The sequence below is a fragment of the Dasypus novemcinctus genome, chromosome 10 (genome assembly GCF_030445035.2).
Source record: "Dasypus novemcinctus isolate mDasNov1 chromosome 10, mDasNov1.1.hap2, whole genome shotgun sequence".
Classification (NCBI taxonomy): domain Eukaryota; kingdom Metazoa; phylum Chordata; class Mammalia; order Cingulata; family Dasypodidae; genus Dasypus; species Dasypus novemcinctus.
The window spans coordinates 23248872-23268960 of NC_080682.1; the positions used below are offsets into that span (position 1 = coordinate 23248872).

At 36.0% G+C, this 20089-nt stretch overlaps 1 pseudogene; it reads right to left on the reverse strand.

Annotated features, from left to right (window-relative positions):
- Positions 1-9622: 9622 nt before the first annotated feature.
- On the reverse strand, positions 9623-10534 carry LOC101416348 (olfactory receptor 8K5-like; annotated as a pseudogene).
- Positions 10535-20089: the final 9555 nt, after the last annotated feature.

Consider the following 20089-nt stretch of genomic DNA (forward strand, 5'->3'; position numbering starts at 1 on the left):
CATTGGGGTTTCTTTGGAATATTGAAACATTTGGTCAAACTTCCTGGGCTTGATCTCCTTCATTACAACCACAAACACAATCAGCTTATTTGAGATTTTTGGAGTTACTTTTCTGAATTGCTCTGTCACTGGATTTTGTCTAGGTTCTTGACTATGCTACAGAAATGAATTTCAAGAGCATGTCAGCTAAGTTAGGCCAGTAATTTATTTAGGCAGGCAGGGACAAGAAACAGGAGAAAATATCAGACCGTGGGTCCCAGGTAGAGTGGCAAGACTGAAAAGTGATCAAGCAGGCAACCTTATAGACTACAATTCCCATAATGGATTATAAATGCCTAGGTTTTACTTGTGTGGCCATCATGACAGAGGAAAAACGGTGAGAGTAGGGCACAGAAAGGCAGGAACAGGGGTCCAAAGGTGACTGAGAGCACGAGAGAGAGTTCATGCCTTGTGCCTGCTTTTTGAACGATTATTCCACCCCTTTTATATGGGGGAAGAGTTCCAGCTGTTTGCTGTTTTGATTGATTACCCCCCGTCAATTCCCAGGGTGGGCCCAATGATAAAGTTCTTGGAGAGTGTCCAGGGCTTCTCCTGACTTCCAGATAAAGTCTTGTTCCAGTTGGCAGAATCTTGGGAAGGGTCTTCCAGAAGCCATCTTGGGGGTTATTGATGTCCTCGTGTACTCTTTGCCAGATCCATCTATTGGTTCCCTATCTTACTAGGTGGCTTCACTTTCTTCATCAATATACTCTGTTTGACATATTTATTTCCACTACCTTCCTGAGTCCAATATTGGTCTCCTCATTAGAATGCCCTGCTTTCCAGAACATACCTCAGGCAGGTAGCCAGACTTATCATGGGTCTTTGGCATTGCTTCATGTCTCTTAGAAATCACTTTCCTGTTCTGCCTGTTGTTCAGTGTCAAAACTTTTATTTGCTAAATTTTGTTCAATTTTGTATTTGTTTATGGTAGGTCTGGTCCTAGTAGCTACATCAAGGAGGTGAGAATAACACTGAGAGTATTTTAACTAGAGATGCTTATATACATGTCTATTTCAGATAGGAAGAGAAACTTTCTTAAAAAGACAGCAGTCTTTAGTAGACCCTATGAGTCTTTGAATATTATATTTGATGATAAGTTAGGCTTACATTGCAAAGTAGGAGTAATGGAGTGGGGTGGGGGGGATGGAGGATTTACAAAGACTTGATTGGCTGCTATTGCAATGAAAAGAAAAAAACCTGAACAATGGGAGGACACATAAGATTTCAGTACAGTATATAATGATCTCTCTATCCCCACTGATATGCAATAAATTTACAAACTGCTCGCAATAAATATTTTTACATTAAATTTTGCTGAAACCAGTGAATGAATTTATCTAGGTTATTCAATAAAAAATGTTAATTTGAAAAATGAAAATGTTCAATAGATCATGAGATAGACTATTTTTAAGAATTATTTGATCATTTCTCTTATCTCATATCCTACTTGTTTTAAAAGTGATTATGAATGCAGGAATGACAGTGGAAATAGCAGAGTAGGAAGCTCCAAAGGTCTTCCCCCCACAGAAGCACTAAAAAAATGGACAATAGTATCAGCATCAAATTTGTTGGAACTCTGTAAGATAGGCAAAGGTTTGAAGGAAACAAACAAATGCTGAATCATGAAAAAGTCACCTTACAGACAGGAAGAAAGCTTTCTGCTGTTTAAATGAGCCTTGCTACACACACTCACTGGCCCTTAATGGTCTAAACATTGTCAGTCTTTGTTACCATGTGGGTACTTCATTGTAGAGGGTTCAGAGCAAACCTCCCAAGGAATTGTGTCTGTCTGTTTGGACTTGTTTGGATGTTTTTCTAAACACCAGATGCTTGTCATTGTTTTAACTAAATTGAAACACTGTCATGTTAGAAAAGGGGCTAAGCAGAGGCAATTCCTCCAAAACATGGAAAGAAATGAACAAGCTGCTACCATCTGGACAAAATGACATGACAGAATTGAGGCATATAATAGATACTTTAAGAGTGAATTTAGAGTTGTTCTATGCTAGACTTGTTGTGATACTAGGAATGGAAGAACTTTTATCATGAATGTGGAGGCAGTGGCTGTGGAGTTTCTGAGGAGAGGGAGAGGGAAAAATAGGTGTAATTTGGGGTCATTTTTGGAACTCGGGAATTATCCAGCATGACATTTCAGTGACAGATACAGGCCACTAGATATCATGTAATAACTTGCACAAATGTGTGGGAGAGAGTGTAAACAGCAATGTGAACTGTAGTCATTGCTTAGGGGCAGTGCTCCATCCAAGATGAGATGTCAATTGTGACAAATGTACCACACTAATCAAGAATGTTGCTGTTGTGGATAAATCTGGGAGGGCTAGGGAGTGTGGCATATGGGAATCCACTGTATTTTTTATGTACTATTTATGTATTCCATTTCTTTAAAAAATTAAAAATGTATATTTAATAACTTACCTGAATACAAAGAAATTATTTTAAATAATCTCCTTACGATCAACAAAATCCATGACTCATTAATTCAGTAAGGTTTTGCTTACTGTTATTTGTTTGTTTTATGTTTTTAACACTGAATATTTGAGGTATAGAACATGATTTTTAAGTTCAAGAATAGCAATTTGCTCCAAATATTAACCCTCATGTTTGTCAATAGTTTAATTTTTATGTCTTTGAATTTTGCAATTAGTAACGAATTTTATTGCTTAGCACTTAGAAATCTATAATTTTGCAGATGATTTAGATGCTTGTTTAAAATCACACATCTAGGTATTAACAGTACCTGATAATGAATCTACACCACCCTATTCAAAGTCCAAATAACTACACTTATTAAAATAAAGTTGAAAATTTATTAAGTAAAGAAAAGAGAAAAAAGTCAGGAAAAAGATTGGTGTGTTTGTGTTACTTTCTGGAAATAAATATTTGAAATGCTGTCAAGCTCTCAAGGATTACAGAGAATGTAGAAAACCACATGCTTCCTTGGTACAAGACATATGCTCAGGAAAAGAAAAAAAAATAAAAAACACTGAAAACCTGAGGAGACCCTGTGATTACAGTGGCAGGTAATATATATTCTCAGCAGAAATATTAAGCAAAGCCTGGAGCAGAGTGATTAATGAACTGGTTAAGCATTTAAGAAACTTGGCAATACTGAGCTAATCTCAAAGATTAGGAGAGTAGGTTTTCAATTATTTTCTTATTTTTATTTTCTGTTCTGATCAAAGTATTTCAAAAATTCTCTCAAGCCACCAGCTGTCATCATTTTAAAGATCAAGCCTTTAAATCCCCTTTTGACAGAGTACAGATTTAAAAACTCTTTTAAAAAGCCAGCAAACAATAAGAAACTACAAACTACAGCAAGTAACAATATAAAATTCTGAGTAGGGTAAAATCTTATGTCAAGAGTAATCACTTTATAATATTCAAAATGTCATATTTCAAAAAAAAAGTGGGAAAAAAGAAAAGTGGGGGACTCATTCACAAGAAAAAAATTAACAAAGTTCCCCATGGAAGAAGAGACTTGGGCTTATCAGACAAACAATTCAAATCAGTTGTTGTAAATATGCTCAGTGACTTCAAGTATATCATGAACAAAATTTATAAAAGTAAAAGAATGATTATTCTACAAATACAGAATATCAGTAAAGTGTTATATATAAAAATAATCAGAAAGAATTTCTAGAGTTGAAAGCTTTAAACACGAATAAAAAATTTGCTAAAGGATTCCCACAGCAGAAATGGAGGACAGAGATAAAACTAGGAAACTTTCAGATAGGTCAATTGAAATTATCTATTCTGTTGAGCAGAAAAAAAATGGCATGAAGAAAACTGAACACAGTCCCAGAGTGTTTGGGACATCGTCAAGTACAATAACATATTTATAATGGGAATACTAGAAGCAGAGTGGAGGGAATACAGAATTGGGTAGACAAATTTTTGGAAAAAAATGGTTTAAGACTTACCAAATTTAATTAGGACATGAATCTACACATGCAAGAAACTCAGTGAAAATCCAGAAAGTTAAACACAAATGATTGACAATTTGAATTATTTTAAAGAAAGTATTGAAAAACATGAACAAAGAAAACAAGGAAGAAGACACTAATCACATACATGGAATCATCACTCACATTAATTGCTGTGGTGGTCTGCAGCTGAGTGTTCTTAGGTTAGTTGGTTCCTGTGTGTGTGGACACACTGTAGGAGGAATCTTTTGGTGATTAGGATCTTAAAAGTTAAAATGTGACCCAGTCATTCAAGTAATGCTTAATCCTCTTCTGGAGTCCTTTAAAAGAGAATTAAATTTAGATGATGAGAAAAAGCCATGCATTCCAAGCAAGGAGCTGTGTAAAATAACAGCTTTCCACCAAAGGGAGAGGGATTTGTTAAACCAAAAAAGACTTGGACAAGTCCAGCTTAGTGAGTGAGTATTTATTTGGGAGCTCACATGAAAAATATCTTCCACCTTGTGGGTGCAAGCCTGGTAGTAGTCTAAAATACTCATATTCAGTGGTGGGAGGAGAGCTGATGCTTCTGAGCCTCCACTATCTGCATTTTCCAAAAAATGAGAGAGTTCTTTTAAAGTACAAGACTATGCATGGACAGCAGTGCATGTGTGGAAAGCATGATTTAGAGATGCCATGCTCAGGACCGATGATTAAGGATCAGAGATATACAATGTTTTCCAGCAAAGCAGAAGTTCTTTTTCATAAAACAAGTATTTACAATGTTTGTCAGTAGGACTGAATTACATCTTACAGTAATTATGTAAAGGATCTATTGATACAGAGATGGTCGAGCAGTACACAGAAGAGATCATTCTTAGAGTTTCTGGGAGAGAAGTCTAAGCATTTACACGATATACTTACCAGCCATGAGCTCAGTTATTTTTCAAGGCTTGCACTAAGGAATAAAATTTTGCTATGACTGAAAGAAGAAAAAACTGGAAAAGTTGGGTGAAATATGCAAAGTCATTTTAACTACACTTTGGAAGCAAGAAGCTTAGAGCAAGAAATACAGGAAGAGAAGGGAAAGATTAAAAGGTGCTGCCATGTGCCCTGCTATGTGGTAGGAGAGTCCAGGATGCTGGCAGCTGGTCTTGGGTAGAAAGTATCACCTGATAATGCCTTGATTGGGACATTTTTCTTACCTCAAAACTGTAAGCCTGTAAATTCCCACTTTTAAAAGTCAACCCATTATATGGTATCTGCTTTTGGCAGCTTGGCAAATAAAAGCAATGGCCAATTTCTTATCACTAACGACGGATATCAGGTTATTGAGATGACATTTATAATGCGATGAAAGAGAGAAAAAAAACAACAGGCAACACTGTCCTTCAAAAAAGAGGAGAATTTTGTTATTCCTTGATAGAAAAAGCTGAAAGACATCCTTAATTCACTTGCCCTACTAGGCTGAAATAAACATAAACCAGAGAGTAACTGAAGGGCAAATGATAAAATTTTAAGAAATTATAAAGATAAATAAAAATTCCAGTGTTATCAAAAATTAATTTATAACTCTTCTTTTTGTTCCTCTATGATTTTAAAAAACAAGTAAAAAAAAGTCATAAAAAACAATGATGATAATATAAAAAAAGGATAAAGATGTAAATTTGTGACTCTAACAATATTAGAAGGAGGGATTAACTTTTAGAAACAGTGAAAGAAAAGAGGATGATTTAAAAAGTGAGCACCACAAAAAGCAATTAAGCACAAAAGAAAGCTGTAATGGGTGAAATAGCAAATATATATATTTGTTATATTGGATGGAATGCTCCAATTAAAGGCAGAGATTGACAGAATGGATTTTAAAAAAGAAAAACATGTTGTCTAAAGGAGACTCACTTTAGCTTGATCAAATGATATGAATACAGAAAATGCGATGAAAAGAGAGGTGAGGTTGCTAAGTTAATTTTAAAAAGCAACTTTAAACCAAAACTGTTACAAGAGACAAAGGAAGCATAACAATTTTTAAAATATGATTAATCTGGATATAATAATTAAAAACTTTAGGCACCATACAGCAGAGCACTCTAATAAGGAAACAAAAATGGGCAAAATTGAGGAGAGAGATAGTTTCCATAACAATAGTTGCAAATTCAGTGCTCCATTTTCAATAATGGATCAAATTATTAGATTGAAGATCAATAATAAAATAGATGGTGCTTGAAAAACACTCTTAAAAAACTAGACCTAACAGATTTACACAGATCATTCCACCCTATAACAGTAGACAACACATGCTTCTCAAGTGCTCATGGAATATTCTACAGATGTATAACCGGGTAGGCCATAAGATGTGTCTCAATAAATTTAAAAGTTTGAAACCATGCAAGTAATCTTCTCTGACCACAGTGAAATGAAATTGGATACCAATAATGAAAATAAAATCTTCAACAAGAGTCACAAGTCCATTCAATAAAGAAAGAATATTCTCTTCAATGAGTTGCTGAGACAACTGTATGTTCATATGTAAGAATTTGAAGTTGAATTTCTTCCTCACACAATATAGAAAAATTAACTCGAAGATCTAAAGACAAGACTTAAACTATATAAATTTAGAAGAGAATATACAAGCAAATGCTTATGATCATGGTCTGGCAACAGATAGTAGTATTCGGATGATACAAAATTATCTTTTACTTCAATATAAAGCCAAACAACACAATTACAAAATGGGGTAAGAAGTTGATTAGATATTTTGCAAAAGAAGATTTATAAATGGCAAAAGGCACATAAAAAGCATCTTAACAACACTAGTCATTAGGGGATTGCAAATCAAAGCAAATGAGATAAAATTTCACATACACAGATGAATTTAAAATATGAATTTAAAAATATGAAAATAATTTTGGCAAGATGTAGGATAAATATGAACCCTTGTACATTACTGGAGGGAATGTACTCCTTTAGAAAACAGTTAGGTAACCTTTAAAAAGTTTAACATAGATATATCATATAAAGCAGCACTGCATATCTAAGTTTATCCTCAAAATTGACAAAAATTCAAAGAAATAGTAGTACACAAATTTTCATACCAGTATTAATCACCGGTGTCCAAATTATGGAAATAAGCCAAATGCTCATCACAGAGGAATGGATAGACAAAATGTAGGGTACTCATAATTGCAAATTTATTCAACCATGAAAATGAAGAAGATTCTGATACATGTTATGACATGGACGTACATTGAAAATATTATGCTAATAATTACAAAAGGTCCCATATTTTATGATGGAATTTATATGAAATATCCAGAATGAGACTAACAAACATTACTGAGTATAATCTCTCTTACTGAAAGTCAATTTATTGCAGATTTTAATATCATCTATAAAATATATATGTAGCAAGAACTCTTCCAGTGCGTATCAGTTTGATATTATTTATGATTTCCAAAAATAGATATAGGATTATGTTTTTTAAACTGGTCTGTTCCTCTGTGCATACTAGATTATATTAGATTCAGAGTTTTCACTTTTACTTGATTAAATAATGATTAAGGCTTTGATTGGGCCATGTCAGTAGGATGTTGAGTCCCACCCCCTTGGTGACTGGGGACTCACAAAGGAAACTACACTGCAGAGAAGGGAGATTGAAGTTTTAATGCTGGAGCCCCTGGAAGTAAACACACAGAGAAGCAGATATGTGAGGAAAGGAGAGAAGGTGCAGGCTGGATTAGACACAGCAGAGGGCCCAGGAAGAGAGACAAGCTGTTTGCCAGATAGTTTACAAATGGACTTGTGGAAAGACAGAACAGCTGAACCCAGAGAGGAATGAGCCCGGGGAGAGAGAAGACTTATCCCAGCCTACAGTTGATGTTGGAAGAAGCTGGGATCATGGAGCCTTAAGAGGAAGAGGAAGGCTAAACCCTTGCAGATGCTGGCAGCCATCTTGCTCTAACATGCGGCAAAAGACTTTGCTGAGGGAAGAAACTTAAACTTTATGGCCTGGTAACTATAAGCTTCTACCTCATATAAATACTCTTTATAAAATTCAAGATATTTCTGGTATTTTGCATCAGCACCCCTTTAGCTAACAAATGCACATTGTTTGAACAGCATAATCTTCATGTGTTGACACAAAATTAAGCAACGTATATCACTTTTAGAGTTGTACTACTTTTTCTTGTCAGCGGCACTGGTCTTTTTAATTAATTGAGCAATACATACATTCCATGAGGGCATAGGATTTTTGAATCTGTCTTAATAAGTGAAATACATATCTAATATGATAGACTGAGTAAAAAAGTCAATCAATTTGATTTACTAGCTATTTACACTAGCTATTAAATTTGAATTTTGTCAGTTATATATGTTTTCATCTTTAAGCAATTTTTTTTCACATTTTCCCTTTTTGAGCAACTCAGTCTCAAATACCATAGACTATATTTATCTTGTTTACCAGTTACAAGTTTTTCTTAAAGCACCATCTATGCCAAAACAAAGCAGTTATTGCAAACTAAGTAGAATTGATTTGTGTAAATTATGGTGAATGGTTGGGGATTTTTCTCCTGCAATTATTGAGCTACAATAAATGCATAATATATAGAAAAATGTTTTGTTTTTTAATGGATTGTTTGTTTGAAATAGAGAATTGAAAATGACATAAATATCTATCCCAAAACTATTGTAGTAACTGAATGTAAAACAATGAGAAAAGGGTATATTACATCAATAGAACATTCAGTAATTCATTACAGTTTTGCTCACCCTTCTTTTTTATATACTCTATTAATCAATGTTATGTTATCCACATAGTGGCTTAACTGAGATTTTGGCTGTTCTGTAATGAAATACATTATCCTAAGAAATTTTGTCCTCAAGATGTCATTCATCCTTCTTCACCAATATAATGTTCTCCAAATTCAATAAAATAATACCAGAGAATGTAGATATTATCTTGTAGTTCTCACAATAGCTTTTCTTTATCATGTTTTCTTTCAATTTTCATCTTAATGGAATCTTTAAGACCTTCCAAACAGGCAATTTATATATCTTCTCTTTCTTTCCTTTCTTCTTGCCCCCATTTCTATGCATTTGTTTGTTTGAACTACCTGTTTTCTGTGCACTTAAAATATGACCGTGAAAATCAGGAAGTAGTGCATAAATGAATATCAGGAATCAGGGAAAAAAATCAAGTTCTAATGATCAAATCTATCACATATATATGAGTATTACACAGTGAACAGGAAATTATTATTACAGGAGAAATCGATAATAACAGCAGAACAAATAAATTTTTGTTGGTGCCAACAGGATACATAGATAACTCTGTCTCAATTTCAATCTATGTACTGGTTTTTTGTTGTTGTTCAGAAAATACAAAGAAAATAAGACTAAGAAGATTCTTGCCCTTAAAGATGAAACAATCAAACAAACAAACAAACAAACTGAGAAACAAACAAATGTTTTAAGGATGTATAGTGGTAGAATATAAAAATATGAGGGTAAGTATGAGGTTCTAAGGTCGCACAAAGGGAAATTCCTTGCTTAGGAGCCAAGGAGTCAGTAATTCTACCTACTAAAATATTACCAAATGATACTTGCTTTTTTCATAGCTTTCTAGAACAATATTATATATTGAGTATTAAATACAAAGATCAGGAAATCTTAAATACTCTGTAGATGGCACTGTTTACTTCTTTGTTCTTTAAGCTATAGATTAAAGGGTTAAGCATAGGGATAACTAAAGTGTAAAACATTGAGACTATTTTGTCAGTTTCAAAGGAGTGAATAGAGTTAGGTTGCACATACATAAATAGTAGAGTCCCATAGAACATAACCACTGCGGTCAGATGGAGAATGCTTTTTTCCTGCCCTTCGCTGAATGCATTTGAAATATGGCTATAAGTAATAACAGGCAGGACACTAGGATTAATAGAAGGGAGGAAATCAGATTAAATGCTGAAAATATTATGATCAGTAATCCTATTTCTTGCACTTTAGAACAGAGCATAGATACCAAGGGAACATCATCACAGTAGAACATACTGATGAATTTAGAGTCACAGAAGGTCAATGTAAAAATCTTAATAGTAAACATCAGAGATTGAAAAGTGCTGTAAAGGTCAGGGATACCCACAAGTACATTACAAAGTCTCTGGGTCATGATAACACTGTAGAGCAGAGGGTTACAGATAGACACATAGCGGTCACAGGTCATGGCTGACAAGATGAAAATTCACTGATAATGAACATAAGGAAAAAGGCCAACTGTGTGACACAGGCATAATAATAGATGCTATTTTGATCCACAACAAAATTTGCCAACATCTTGGGACAAATAACCATGAAATTGCCAAGATCAAGGAAAGCTAGATATCTGATAAAAAATACATAGGCGTGTGGAGGCAGGAGTCCACCTTGGTCAGGATGATCATGCCCAGGTTGCCCACCACTGTGACCATGTAGATGATGAGAAAGACCTCAGAGAGTGGAGCCTGCAGCTCAGGGCACCTTGTGATTCCCAGTAGCATGAATTCAGGCACCATAGTCAGATTCTGTTGGCCCATTTTATCCAGCTCTCTCTTCAGGAATATAACAAAGGGATTAGTAGTTTTTATGTAAAATTATATAAAAAAATTATATTATTTGTAGACATAATGCACAATCTTTTTTATATTGGTGGATAGAAAATAAATTCCCACATATGATTTGGCCACTAAAATAAACTGCCCATTTGGCTTTTTCCCAATATAGGGATGTTTCATATAAAACTTATTGTGCACTAATTCCATGTAGATTAAATTCTTAATAGAGTAAAAAATATTTGGAGCATCTCTACTGAGAACAAAATGATGTCTGTTTTATTAAATTTTGTATATTTTCATGTCCTTAAAGAGAGAGGTAAGGAATAGGTGTAACTATGAAGCATAATTTTATGGTCCCTTATTTGTACTTCAAGGACCCTTTGTGGAGTCTTAGCAATGAACTCACACAGTTATGTATATTTGTGAATGTTTTGTAATAAGATGTTCATGATCAAGTTGGTCATCGTGGTCATATTTATTCTCAGTTATGACCATTGTCTCTTTCCATTTTCTCTTTTGCTCCATTGTACCTGACCTAATGTTATGTTGCTTTGGAACATCTATAGGAATTATTGGAAGTCAATTGTTTGGGAATTGAGTTCAGCTTTATTTAATACTAAAGAATATATTTATGTGGTATAAATTAATGAAATATAATTAAATAATGCTATCTGTTCTTGGTGGGAATGACTTTTAAAGACACTCAGCATCAGTATACTGAGGTGTGTAGATATAATTAACAAAAATCATTTTACATGTAGACTCTATGAATCATATGACCATTGTCAATTTGTACATAATTGAATCTGTATTTTTATCTTTCTTTCTAAATACATTCTCATGTTTTTGCCTTGATTTTCATTTAGAATTTATTTTTAAAGCCCCAATTTGTGTAAACTTTAAGAGCCAGAATATCTGATTCATGCCTTCTAAATTCTATGGCTTACATCGATATTCAGGCATTCTGACTGAGAGTTCAAAATATTCACAAATAAACAGAAACTGAAAAAGTATACCAACAAGAAACCTCCCCTTCAAGAAATTCTAAAGGGAGTTCTGCAGGAAGAAAGGAAAAAACAGGAAAGGCAGAGTTGGAGGAGAGTGTAAGAGCAACAAAAAAGACAAAAAATAGAAGGAAAAAAAGCAAACAAAATATGACAAACACAACTCCAATCAAAATATGGCTAACACAAATAATTCCTTGAAAGTAATAACACTGAATTTCAATGGATTAAACTCACCTATCAAAAGATTCAGACTGGGACATTGGATAAGGAAATATGACCCATCTATATGCTGTCTACAAGAGACACATCTTAGACCCAGAGACTCATGAAGGTTGAAAGTGAATGGCTGGAAAACAATCATACAACTAAACAAAAACCAAAAAAAGGCAAGAATAGCTCTAGTAATAACAGACAAAATAGACTTTAAATGCGAAACAATTGTGAGAGACAAAGAAGGATACAACATTTTAGTGAAAGGGACAATCTGTCAAGAAGATCAAACAATCATAAATATTTATGCTGCTAACAAGGGCGCCTCTAAATACATGAGGCAAATGCTGGAAAAACTAAGTGAAAAAATAGGTGCATCTACAATTATAGTGGGGGATTTTAATACACCACTGTCAACTCTGTACAGAACATCTCAAAAGAGAATCACTAAAGAAACAAAACATTTGAACAGTATATTAGAGGAGCTGGATCTAATAGGCATATATAGATCATTACACTCAAACACAGCAGGATATACATTTTTCTCAAGCACACATGGATCATTCTCCAAGATAGACCATATGCTAGGCCACAAAGAAAGGCTTAACGAATTCAGAAAGATTGAAATCATACAAAACAATATCTCTGACCACAGTGGAGTGAAGCTGGAAATTTGCAAGGGACAGAGGCCCAGATTTCACACCACAATTTGGAAATTAAACAACACACTCTTGGAAAAACAGTGGTTCAAAGAGGAAATCTCAAAAGAAATCAATGACTACCTTGAAACAAATGATAATGATAACACAACATACCAAAATTTATGGGATGCAGCAAAAGCAGTACTGAGAGGGAAATTTATAGCCATAAATTCTTATATCAAAAAAGAAGAAAGAGCAAAAATTGAAGAACTAACTGCACATTTGAAGGAATTAGAAAAACAACAACAAAGTAACCCAACAGGAAGAAGAAGGAAGGAAATAACAAAGATAAGAGCAGAACTAAATGAAATAGAAAATAAGAAAGCACTTGAAAAGATAAACAAGACCAAGAGCTGGTTTTTTGAGAAGATCAACAAAATTGACAAACTTTTAGTGAGACTAACAAAGAAAAAAAAGAGAAGATGCAAATACACAAAATAAGAATTGAGAAAGGCGATATCACCACTGACCCAACAGAAATAAAGACTATTATAATAGGATACTTTGAAAAACTATATTCCAACAAAAATGACAATTTAGAGGAAATGGACAAATTCCTAGAAACACATAAGCAGCCCATATTGATGAAAGAAGAAATTGATGATCTTAACAAACCAATCACAAGCAAAAAGATAGAATCAGTCATTAAAAATCTCCCAACTAAGGAGAGCCCAGGGCCAGACGGCTTCACAGGTGAATTCTACAAAACATTCCGGAAAGAACTAACACCCCTCCTGCTGAAACTATTCCAAAAAATTGGAACAGAAGGAACATTACCTAACTCCTTCTATGATGCCAACATTACCCTAGTACCAAAGTCAAACAAAGACACCACAAGAAAGGAAAATTACAGACCAATTTCTCTAATGAACCTAGACGCAAAAATACTTAACAAAATACTTTCTAATCGTATTCAACAATACATTAAATGAATTATACACCACGACCAAGTGGGATTCATTCATTATAGGTATGCAAGGATGGTTCAATACCAGAAAATCAATCAACGTAATATACCATATAAACAGATTGAAGGGAAAAAATCTCATGACTATATCTATAGATGCAGAAAAAGCATTTGACAAAATACAGCACCCTTTCTTGATAAAAACACTCCCAAAGATTGGAATACAAGGAAATTTTTTGAACATGATAAAGAGTATATATGAAAAACCTACAGCAAACATTGTTTACAATGGAGAAATCCTAAAATCCTTCCCTGTAAACTCAGGAAAAAGACAAGGATGCCCATTGTCTCCGCTCCTATTTAACATTGTCTTAGAAGTACTTGCTTGAGCACTGAGGCAAGAACCAGATATAAAAGGCATTCAAATTGGAAAGGAAGAAGTCAAAATTTCATTATTTGCAGATGACATGATCCTATACATAGTAAACCCTGAGAGGTTTACAACAAAGCTTCTAGAACTCATAAATGAGCTTAGTCAAGTCGCAGGTTATAAGATCAATGCACAAAAATCAGTAGCATTTCTGTACACCAATAATGAGCAAGATCAGGAGGAAATCAAGAAACAAATACCACTCACAATAGTAAATAAAAAAATCAAATACTTAGGAATAAATTTAACTAAAGAGGTAAAGAACTTATACAACGAGAATTATACAAGATTGTTCAAGGAAATCAAAGAAGGCCTTAATAAATGGAAGAATATTCCTTGTTCATGGATAGGAAGACCGAATATTATTAAGATGTCTATCCTACCTAAACTGATCTACACATTCAATGCAATCCCAATAAAAATCAACACAGCCTTCTTTAAGGAACTAGAAAAACTAACTATGAAATTTATTTGGAAAGGAAAGAGGCCCTGAACAGCCAAAGACATATTGAAAAAGAAAAACGAAATTGGAGGAATCATACTTCCTGACTTCAAAACATGCTACAAAGCTACAGTAGTGAAAACAGCATGGTATTGGCATAAGGAGAGACACACAGACCAATGGAATCGAATTGAAAGTTCTGATATAGAACCTCATATATATAGCCTTATAATATTCAATAAATCCACCAAACCCTCTCAACTGTGAGAGAATGGCCTATTCAACAAATGGTGCCTGGAGAACTGGATATCCATATGTAGAAGAATGAAAGAGGATTACCATCTCACACCTTATACAAAGATCAACTCAAGATGGATCAAAGACCTAAATGTACGAACCAAGACCATAAAGATCTTGGAAATTAGTGTAGGGAAACATCTACAGGACCTTGTAATAGGAAATGGCTTCATGAATATCACACCAAAAGCACGAGCAGCAAAAGAACAAATAGATAAATCGGACTTCCTCAAAATTAAAGCCTTCTGCAACTCAAAGGAGTTTGTCAATAAAGTAAAAAGGGAACCCACACAATGGGAGAAAATATTTGGCAACCATATATCTGATAAGAGACTTATAACTTGCATGTATAAAGAACTCCTACATCTTGAATATAAATAGATAAACAACCCACTTAAAAATGGGAAAAAGATTTAAACAGACACTTCTCCAAAGAAGAAATACAAATGGCTAAAATGCACATGAAAAAATGCTCCAAATCTCTAGCTATCAGGGAAATGCAAATCAAAACTACAATGAGATACCATCTTACTCCCATAAGATTGGCAGCTATGAAAAAAAACAGAAGAATACAAATGCTGGAGAGGATGTGAAGAAAGGGGAACACTCATCCACTGCTGGTGGGAATGCAGAAGGATCCAACCATTCTGGAGGACAGTTTGGTGGTTTCTCAAAAAACTTACCATAGATTTGCCATATGACCCAGCAATACCACTGCTGGGTATATACCCAGCAGAACTGAAAACAAGGACACAAATCGACATATGTACACCAATGTTCATAGCAGCATTGTTCACTATCGCCAAAAGTTGGAATCAACCCAAATGCCCATCAACAGATGAGTGGATCAATAAAATGTGGTATATACACACAATGGAATACTACTCAGCTGTAAGAACAAATACACTACAAACACACGTGATAACATGGATGAATCTTGAGAACCTTATGTTGAGTGAAGCAACTCAGGCATCGAAAGACAAATACTACATGACCTCAATGATATCAAGTAAGCAAGCTGCCTCAGAGAGCTAGAGACTGGAAAATAGGCTTACAGGAAATCAGAGGTTGGAGGAAAGATGTGAGCTGACGTCTGCAGGGGTGGAATCTATGATGAGCTGGCAGTAAGTATGAGCACAAAGAAGAGATAAAATGGGGGCAAGAGGTTGCCTTTTGGGTGGGGTTTTGCAGCTTTGAGGGGGGCTGGGGATGGGCGGATGGGTAATATTGCCCACAAAATTGGGGGGAGTGAGGGGCAACATACGAACATAGGAGAGTGTCTGGTGTTGGTTGAGAGTAAAATGCTGAGAAAATCATATCAAAATATAATTAGGAGGGTTACCTGTTTAGGATGCTCGGAGGGGATGATCTGATGCGGGACAGACTCCTGGGGAATGTCTGAATGCTCATTTTGCCAGAGCGGGTTGTACCATTGGGTAGAGACCCAAGAAGCGAGAGTTGGGGTGGACCCACATCCTGGGGAGGACGAATGCCATCAAATAGAGAGAACTGTATCTCTCGAGAGAAAGGGTGGCTCGCAGGGCATTAGGGCAGTTGAGCAAGTCAGGCCCTGAACACTGTTGCAAGTATCTCTGGACATGGCTCCTTGGGAAATAGAGATTGGCTGTCGCTATGGGCCCCAAGGGGAGGGGAAAATGGATGTTGAATGGATGGAACCATGGTAAATGTGGGGGCAAGAGAGGAGTTTTGCGAGAGTACACGAGGATGAATATAAAACATGTAATATTACACCAAAAACATATAGGGTACGACAGACTAATAATGTAAACCATAATGTAAAACATAGGATAACTAAAAAATTTAGAAAACTTTGTATCCTAAAGTATGGACCTCATTCTAAGCACAGATGTCACCTTGTTTGAAAGCTATTGTTTCAGAGTCTGTACATCAGTTTCAGTAAATATGATATGAATAAGTTAAAAGATTATCACTGTGGAAGGGAAAAGGTTTTATGGTGGATGTGTGGGAGTACTGTATATTGTATATATGAATTACTGTGATCTAAGACTCTTGTAAAGAGAAGCTCAATAATTAGGAAAAAAGAAAAGATAGGATGTAGAAATTTTTCCAAATCAATATGTACTCTAGATCTAACCTTTAAACTCATCGCTATATTCCATTTTACTAGTAAGGGAACCTGACATTATATTGGGATTCACTTTACAGGAAGTTTTGGATCACAGAGTGGTTCAACAATTGCGGTGGAGGAATACTGGTATAGGATGTTATTGACAGGCTATATATGGTTGACAGAGAGTTATACAGGGCATATGTCCAGGGTGCATGGTAATGTTTGGATATACTCATAGTGGAAACAATTAAAAATAACAGCTGGGGGGGGTACTGGGTTACTGACCGGGGGGGCTCTGTCATGGTCCCTAGTGGAGCAGTGGCAGTCCCCCAGGTGCAACAGTAAGAACCAGGAAGGAATGAGGGTCCAACAGTGGGCTCCTGATACTAATGACTATGCTTGTGAGCCTATACACCTACAATAAGAACAAGGCCTAGAACTTCATTGTGCCTGGGAGTTTCCTCCTGACGCCTTCATGTTACTCAAATGTGGCCAGTCTCGAAGCCAAACTCAGCATGTAGATGCAGTGCATTCCCCCCATCGTGGGACATGACACCCGGGGATGAGCCTCCCTGGCACCAAGGGATCACTACCAAATACCAGCTGAAGATGCAACTAGAAAATGACCTTGAATTAAAGGTTCAATGCGGATCAGCAGAATATCCCTGTCTACATATAATAACATGACTTTAAAATGCTGTTTGACCTAATGTAAGGGGGAAATGGAAAGAAGAAATGAGTTTATATGGCTATGAGTCTCTAAAAAAGAGTCTGGAGGCTTTCAGAAGGATTGCCCTTATGCACACCTGAGCAGAATCTCAGAGACAGATAAAGTAGATACAACCCCAGGTATTGGTTCTTTTGAGGGTTAAAGAGACCCATGGGTTCTATGGTCATGACAGATGGGGTTCACTGCCATGTCAGATGGCCCTTCTTTGGAGCTGGTGTTTCTGCGTGATGGAACTGGACTCAGATGGGATCTCTTTTCACAAGACTTTCATGCTACTTACTGGAATTGTAGTTGGTATTGGGGTTTAAGATATATTTAGGGGATTTGAATCTCTGGACTGACAATATGATAGCCACGTACTGAACCTCAACAGACTTCAGCTTCTACACTCTGATTTATTGGACTTACCCCACTTAGCTAACATGGAGTTGAAGAATGTCAACCACCACACCATGGAGCATAGAGTGCCTACAACTGAAAGCAGGAGGATTGCATCCAGTATCCATGTGGAATCTAAGCCCCCTCTTGACATAGATGTGCAATAGACACAACCAATCCAAGGTCCACAGAGAAAACGTGGCATTGGTGTGGGAAGGGTGGCCATGGTGGCTGCTGGGTGCGGGGAATGGGAGGAAGAGATGCGATGGGAAGGCGTTTTTGGGACTTGGAGTTGTCCTGGGTGGTGCTTCACGGACAACTACAGACATTGTAGATCCCCCCAGGGCCTACTGGATGGAACATGGGAGAGTGTGGGCTATGATGTGGACCATTGACTGTGGGGTGCAGCGATGCCCAGAGATGTACTTACCAGGTGCAATGGATGTGTCATGATGATGGGAGAGAGTGTTGCTGTGGGGGGAAGTGGGGGGTGGGGGCTGTGGGGTTGAATGGGGCTTCATATTTTTTGAATGTAATATTTTTAGAAGACAGTAGTCATGGAAATTACCCAAATCTGGTGTAAACAGAATCAGTGACAATTCTTATCAATTCACTGTGGAGTGAGTTACAAGAGAAACTTTCAGTAATGAACGCTTTACTGTACAGAACTAACAGTCCAGAAATCGCAAATTTACCTGTCATTTGTTTATCACCAAGGCCAAAAGAGCAGGGGAACAAATCCCTAACAATCTGTATACAGAGTGGCCCAAAACTTCTTGAGACAAAGTCAATTGATGGAAGCTCTGAATGCCCCGTTTTACACTAGAGAGACCAGTCTTTACTCTTTGAGTGTGATTTGTAATTACCTTGGGGGAAGGAGGCAAGGCTATTAGGAATTTCTGTTCTGATAAGAATCATCTGTTTCCTTTCTGCTCTTTAGACCAGGTAATGTGAGTTGTTTGATTTTCAGGTCAAATAATTGTTTCAGGTCAAATAATTGTTTTTAAATCTGCTTTTGAACTCAATTAGTGAATTTCAGTTCATTCCACTTCATTTCATTTCAGTATTTCACTTCACTTCACTTCACTTCACTTCACTTCACTTCACTTCACTTCACTTCACTTCACTTCACTTCACTTCACTTCATTTCATTCCAATTTCAGCTACTATGATTTTCAACTCCAGAATTTCTATTTGGTTCTATTTGATAATTCTTTCTTTAATGATATTCACCAGTTGTTCATATATCATTCTCCTAATTGTATTTATTTGCTTGTACATGGTTTCCTTTAGGTCTCTGAGAATATCTAAACTGTTAATTTGAAGTCTTTGTTTAGTAAATTTGATGTCTGCACTATTTCAGAGATGGTTTCTTTCAGTAACTTTTCTTTCTCTGACTGGGCTTATTTTAAGTCTTCGTATGCTTCATAATTTCTTGAGAATTAAATATTTCAAATATTATAATGTGGTAACTCTAGAATTAAAATTCTTTCCCTTACCCAAGCAACTGAGTCTTGTTATGGGTTGTAATTATCTGTTTAGTGGCTTTTTAAAGTTATTTCTGTATGTGTGGTCACAGAAGTCTCTACTCCATTATCTCTGGGGTCATCCAGGGATATAGTAATGATTTTCTTATGTTCCTGGTGTTAATAAGCAAAGAACAAAATTGTGGCCTGTCCATAAATGTCTTCAGTGTATGCTTCTCAGGTAGCTGCTTCATCCAGAGGCATTTAAAACAATTGCCAGTTCTGTGCCAGGTCTACAGCAAACCATTGGTAGATCAAAACACACAGCACCAGTATTTGGAGGACTCGGTTATTACATCCCACCCCACCCTCAGCACCAGGAAACCATTCCAGAAGTCAGGTCAACCCTCTCCTCTGCTGCCTGACTTGGGGCTGGGGCCTGATATAGAAGCTGCTACATAAATCCACAAACTTCCCTGAAATTTACTAGATTCTTCCTTTATTGAATCCTTCCCTCATCATTGCAATTGTTAGACTAGACTCCAGCATTCTGAATTTTTTTACTCCCATAGCTCAATATTTGTTTTATTGGAGGGACTGGTTCCTGGAGCTTCTGAGACTGCCATTTTCTATAATGTGGCACTCATTTTAAAAATTTGTACATTAGAAATTCACATGGACATAGTTTTTGTTCTTTTTAAGATTCTCTACAGCTGAATATTCCACCTTTCTTTGCCTAGCTCTCTCCACTCCAGGACTCATTTCCATTTATTCCAGGCATCTCTGTTTTTCCAGATTTCTTGTTTATCTTCTCATCTCCCCTTCTACTGTCTTTGTAACCCATCCTTACCCCTTAACAGTGACCAGTGAAGGTTTG